This window comes from Pseudophryne corroboree, chromosome 4 (assembly GCF_028390025.1).
Source record: "Pseudophryne corroboree isolate aPseCor3 chromosome 4, aPseCor3.hap2, whole genome shotgun sequence".
Lineage (NCBI taxonomy): Eukaryota > Metazoa > Chordata > Amphibia > Anura > Myobatrachidae > Pseudophryne > Pseudophryne corroboree.
In genome coordinates, this window is record NC_086447.1 from 227,869,432 (window position 1) to 227,875,431 (window position 6,000).

Here is a 6,000-nt window from a genome sequence, read left to right on the forward strand (position 1 = left end):
CAGGAATTATCCAACAACCCCACAGTTACTGGAAAGGGTCAATGCTCTGCGGATCATACCCACATGTTCCAGTAAACGAAGGTTCATAGGGGCCCTGGGTCGAGTACGCCAGCACTATATCAGTGTGTGGGCATATTGGTCGGCGTGGGCGAGTGAGTGAGGTGCTCGGTAAACTTCACCGTCAACCTATCGTGAATATTTTGGTTTTTTGTAAGGGTTCGCTGAAGACCCTGATATAAAGGTCAGAGGTAGAGCAAGCAACACCTGCAAATTATGGGGGCCAGTTGTTCAGGAAGGGGGCGATCAACCTCGGTTCGGGTTGATTCTGTAAACCGACCAGTCGGGTCGGCAAGGTATGTAATGTGTGAAAAATACGGAAGGCACACAGAAATTTTATGTGATGAATGGGAGAAAATGACTGTACATGACGGGGAGAAATTCCCAAGAGTAGGTAGCTTCAGCCCAGAAGTGTTAATGAATTTAAGGAGGAGGATATGTCTCATTAAATCAACAGAGACGAATCCAACATTATGATTATTTGCAGCTATGGCAACAGGAGGGTGAAATACAGAGAGGATTGGCTCTGGCGGCGGGATCTAATCCTATCAAGAAACTGATAGCGACGGCCCCGCCGCCACCATACATATCAGGAGAGAAATTGGTTGCGGAGAATGACGCATCAGGGGGTAACAAACAGGCACTTAGCAACTGTATAAATGTTAAGGATAATGTTAATAAGTTAACCAATGCAAGTATTAACCCGTGCAAGTTGTACCCTGTTTTGAACTTTCCCCAGGAGTGTGATCAAGAGGACGAATCGGCAACAATATCGGCTCTCTCTCTAGCAGCCACCATATCAGAAACAACAGTAGGCACGGCCCAACCCATAAGATTAGTAACAAAGCCCCCTAGCGGAGGGACAGGTGAGGTCGTATCAACGGGTAAGTACGGCACCATACACTATGCTGAGACTATTTCACCACAGGCTGTAGAACCTACACAGAATGATGTTGTTAGAATTAATCCTGTTAAGGTAATAGTAGTGCCAAATGGGAAAACGGACACTTCAGGAGTCACTCCTGTTAGGAACATTGCCATGTACAGCCCGTTTTCCCGAATGGAATTAAGGACCATAGTGTCTGAATTCCCTGACCCCAGAAAAGACTTAGGGGGATATTCAATTATCCGCAAATTCGCGGCAATTTTTCGCCCGAAATTTTTTCGCGGCAATCGGCCGAAAATTGCCGCGAAAACACTCCATTTTTCGACCTATTCAATTCCGACCGGGTTTCACGTGAAAATTCTTGCAGTGAAAAGTGCAGGTGAAAATGGGGAAATCAGCCTGTACCCCAAAAAATGCTAAACTAACATAGGAAAACAGAAGAGAAGTGTGTTAGAGATCACATTAGAGAGTTTTTGGGGACTTAAATTGTGTGAAATGGCGGTTATATGCATTTTTTTTTAAATGCAAAAAAATGATAGAAAGCAAGTTTTTTTGAGCAAAATATATGCTCATTAAATTTGGGGTACATGAAAATGGGTATAAGTATATATTTGGGTCATTTTAGGGTACTTTAAAAAAAAGTGGAAACAGACCGATTACTCCCATCTGCAAGCCTAAAAAACACCTGTCCCACTCATAAAGCACCCCAATATACCTGTCCCATACCTTGAACTCCAATTTCCATCACTTTTTACTTTTTCACCCCAAAAATGACATGTCATTATTGGCCAATTAAAAATAATTAAAAACTTCAACGTGCCTAATTAGTCATAAAGGGGGGTGTCCCAGGAGTTCTGTACCATATCCAAACATTTTTACCTTAAAATAGTGACTTTTCCCAACTTTTCACCTGCTTCAGAGAAGGTGAAGTGAAATTAGTGAAAACATGATCACCGATAAATTTTCCAGGATAATTGAATAGGCTGTAATTGCATTTCACGTGAAAAGTCCGGTTTTTCACCCGAAAACCGGACTTTTCACGTGAAAAGTCCGTTATCACTGCTAATTGAATATGGCCCTTAGTTGCTAGCCAAAAATACATCAGAGACCTAGGAAACACTTTAGAGCCCAATAACAAAGATTGGCAGGTATTGCTGAGGGCTTGTTTACCCTCCAATGTCGACGCAGCTCAATTTTTAGCTGACTGTGGACTGGATCAGGATGTACCTCTTACAGATGTGTACAACAAAGATAACGTAAAAAGAATAAATTTACAGTTAAAGGAGTATTTCCCAGCTGTAGCCAAATGGAATAGAATTTTTTCCATTAAACAAAAAGAGTCAGAAACAGCTGCTGATTATTTTCACCGGGCATTATTAGAAATGGCAAAATACACTGGCATAGAGGACATTAGGACCAATGCAAACCATCAAGAAGTAGCAGTATCTGTGCTAATGGATGGTTTAAAAGAGGCATTAAAGACCAGGGTACAGACCACACAACCATGTTGGCGAGGTCTGTCGGTGGCTACTTTGAGAGAGGCTGCTATTGATCACGACCGGAATATCACCAGACACAGGGAGTCGCAAGGTGATAAGTTAATGTCAGTAAGTATACAGGCCCTGACCACAAAACAGCTTTTGTTTATATCACCAAACCCTGTGGGTAAGTCAAATGTGGTAACATGTTATTTTTGTCATAAACAGGGACACATAGCACGAGACTGTAGAGCGAAAAATTCGCAAAGATCATACCAACCCCCTAGACAACGACACGGCACACGACATTGGGAGCAAGGTCCGCAGAGACGGAGTTATGAGCCACATACAGGGGAAACAAAAAGATACCCCCCGAACAGAGACTGGCACGCCTCTGGTAGTTCCCAGCTAACTCCTTCACAAGTAGTTGCTGCCAGCGGGATTCAGGGAGGTCACCATACCCAATAGGGGTGTGGCCATACCTGTAATCTCCAGCCAGTAAAATTGATTGCAAATCTTGGAAGTGATCCCGAAATTGCAATCAATGTAGCTGGTAAATCATTAAACTTTCTTGTAGATACAGGGGCGGCCAAATCAGTGATAAATTCGACAGTGGGCATGAGAACCACTGGTAAGACAATTCCAGCCGTAGGGGTAACGGGAGTAGTCCAGCACTACCCTGTTAGCAAACCAGCCGAGATTACAATAGGGCCTTTACATACCAAGCATTCCTTTTTGCTGGCTGCATCGGCACCGACTAATCTCCTGGGAAGAGACTTATTGTGTAAAATGGGGTGCGTCATTTATTGTACTCCTGAAGGTGTATTCTTGGACATACCTGAGAATCACGCTCAGGAAGTGCGAGACATGTTAGACTCCCCATCAAAATTAATGTCACATACCATTATGACAAATAGGACTCCATCCCAAGTAGAAGAAATTACATCCCAGATACCAGAGTCACTTTGGACAAAAGATGGACAGGACACTGGATTAATGGCAAACGTAGCTCCGGTAGTTGTACAAGTAAAAGATGGTAGGATAGCTCCAAAAATCCCACAGTACCCTCTGAAGCCAGAGGTGGAGTTAGGAGTTTATCCCGTAATAGAGCGCTTGCTACAACAGGGCATTCTGGTAAGAACGTCCAGCACTGCCAATAGTCCCATCTTCCCTGTGAAAAAGAGTGGGGGGAGGGGTTACCGGCTAGTGCAGGATCTAAGGGGGATTAACAAAATAGTTGAGAGTCAGTTCCCCGTAGTGCCAAATCCAGCTGTCATCCTTATGCAGATCCCTCCCACTGCGAAATTTTTCACTGTTATTGACCTCTGCTCCGCTTTCTTTTCGGTACCTTTGCACCCTGACAGCCAATATTTGTTTGCATTCACATACAGAGGAGTCCAATACACATGGACTCGATTACCACAAGGTTTCATAGACAGTCCAAGTATATTTTCCCAGGCTTTGCATGATTGTTTACAGTCTTTCCAACCAGAGAGTGGATCAGTATTAATACAGTACGTGGATGATTTACTACTGTGTTCTGATTCATTGGAAGCATCCCTGAAGGATACGAAACAGCTCCTGTTTCATCTTTCAGACACAGGACACAAGGTTTCCAAAGACAAGTTGCAATTATGCCAAACTAAGGTAAAATATTTGGGACACTGTCTAACACAAGGACTGAGACACCTGACCGCTGATAGAATTCAAGCAATTAGAGACATGACTCTGCCAAAAACCCAGCAACAGATCAGAACATTTTTAGGAATGTGTGGGTATTGCCGTAACTGGATCCCAGGATTTTCCATTCTAGCGTTACCTTTGCAGGAGATGGTCTCCTCAAACAAACCTGATCGGATTTCGCATACAGACGAGTCCGAGATGGCATTTGAGAGACTTAAACAGTGCCTAACGCAGGCACCAGCATTAGGTATGCCAGACTATGGGAAACCCTTTGAGCTGTACGGAACAGAAAGTGCTGGTTGCGCGGCAGGCGTCCTAACCCAAAAGCACGGTGATGCCAGCAGGCCAGTAGCATACTACAGCGCTCAGCTAGATACGGTAGCGCGATCCCTCCCCACATGCTTGCGAAGCGTTGCTGCGATAGCATTGCTAGTAACAAAAAGCGAAGATGTAGTGCTAGGTCACAACCTCACAATTCATACACCACATGCAGTGTCAGCCTTGCTAAATTCTGCCCAAACCAGGCACGTCTCATCAGCGCGGTTTACAAGATGGGAATTGGCACTAATGGCCCCCGTAAACATCACCATAAGGAGATGCAGTACATTAAATCCTGCAACATATCTCCCAGGTGTGCCTGGACAGGCACAAAGGGTGGAGGATGAGAGTGGTGGGGAAGGGGAATTTAACACAAAGGAAGACACACATGATTGTATGGAATATTTGACCCAAAATTTTACCGCAAGGCCTGACATCAGTGACAACCCACTGGAAGATGTAGATCTAACTTTCTACACGGACGGTAGTTGTCACAGACAGTCAGACTCGGGAGACTTGTGTACTGGATACGCAGTCGTAGATGACCAAGGCACCATAGAAGCGGAACCACTAGGCCCACCTCACTCAGCCCAGGTTGCTGAACTGGTCGCCCTAACCAGAGCATGTGAATTGGCTAAGGGCAAATCAGCCAATATCTACACCGACTCTAGATACGCATTCGGGGTAGTCCATGATTTCGGAGCCCTATGGCGCCTCAGAAATTTCATGACGGCAGCTGGTACACCGGTAGCGCATGCAGCTCACATCAAAAGGCTTTTAACAGCGATACAGGAACCCGACAGAGTGGCTGTTATCAAGTGTAAAGCACACACATATAGCCAGGACCCAGTATCACTTGGTAACAGCCGAGCAGATGAAGCTGCTAAGTTAGCAGCTGGTACCCCCAGACAGACAGACACCACACAACTGATGGTATTTAATACCATCAACACACAGAAGTTGTGTGAAATGCAAAATTTGTGTTCCACACAGGAAAAGGCAGTCTGGAAGGCAAAGGGATATGGCCAGGAGTCCTCAGGACTCTGGACGGATGGACAAGGTAAACCGGTGGCCCCCAGAGCATATCTTCCATGTTTAGCTGAGGCAGCACACGGGCTGACTCATCTGGGCAAGGAGGGAATGTGCAAGTTGGTAAGAGCATATTGGTGCGCCCCAGGATTTTCATCTCATGCAGGTAAGAGAGCAATGTCATGCCTTACCTGTTTGAGAAAGAACATCGGAAAGGCAATACCAACAGAACCATCTCATATCCCACCTGCAGGCGGCCCTTTTCAGGTAATACAGATTGACTTTATTCAATTACCCCCTTGTCGAAATTTGAAATATGTACTTGTTTGTATAGATGTATTCTCAAATTGGGTCGAAGCATTTCCTGCGGCCACAAATACCGCTATGTTTACTGCTAAGAAAATTGTGCTGGAATTTGTATGTAGATATGGTATCCCTAGAATAATTGAAAGCGATAGGGGTACCCATTTTACAGGTGATGTCTTTCAAGGAATGTGTAAGTTGATGGGAATTGATAGCAAGCTGCACACTCCATACCGTCCACAGGCG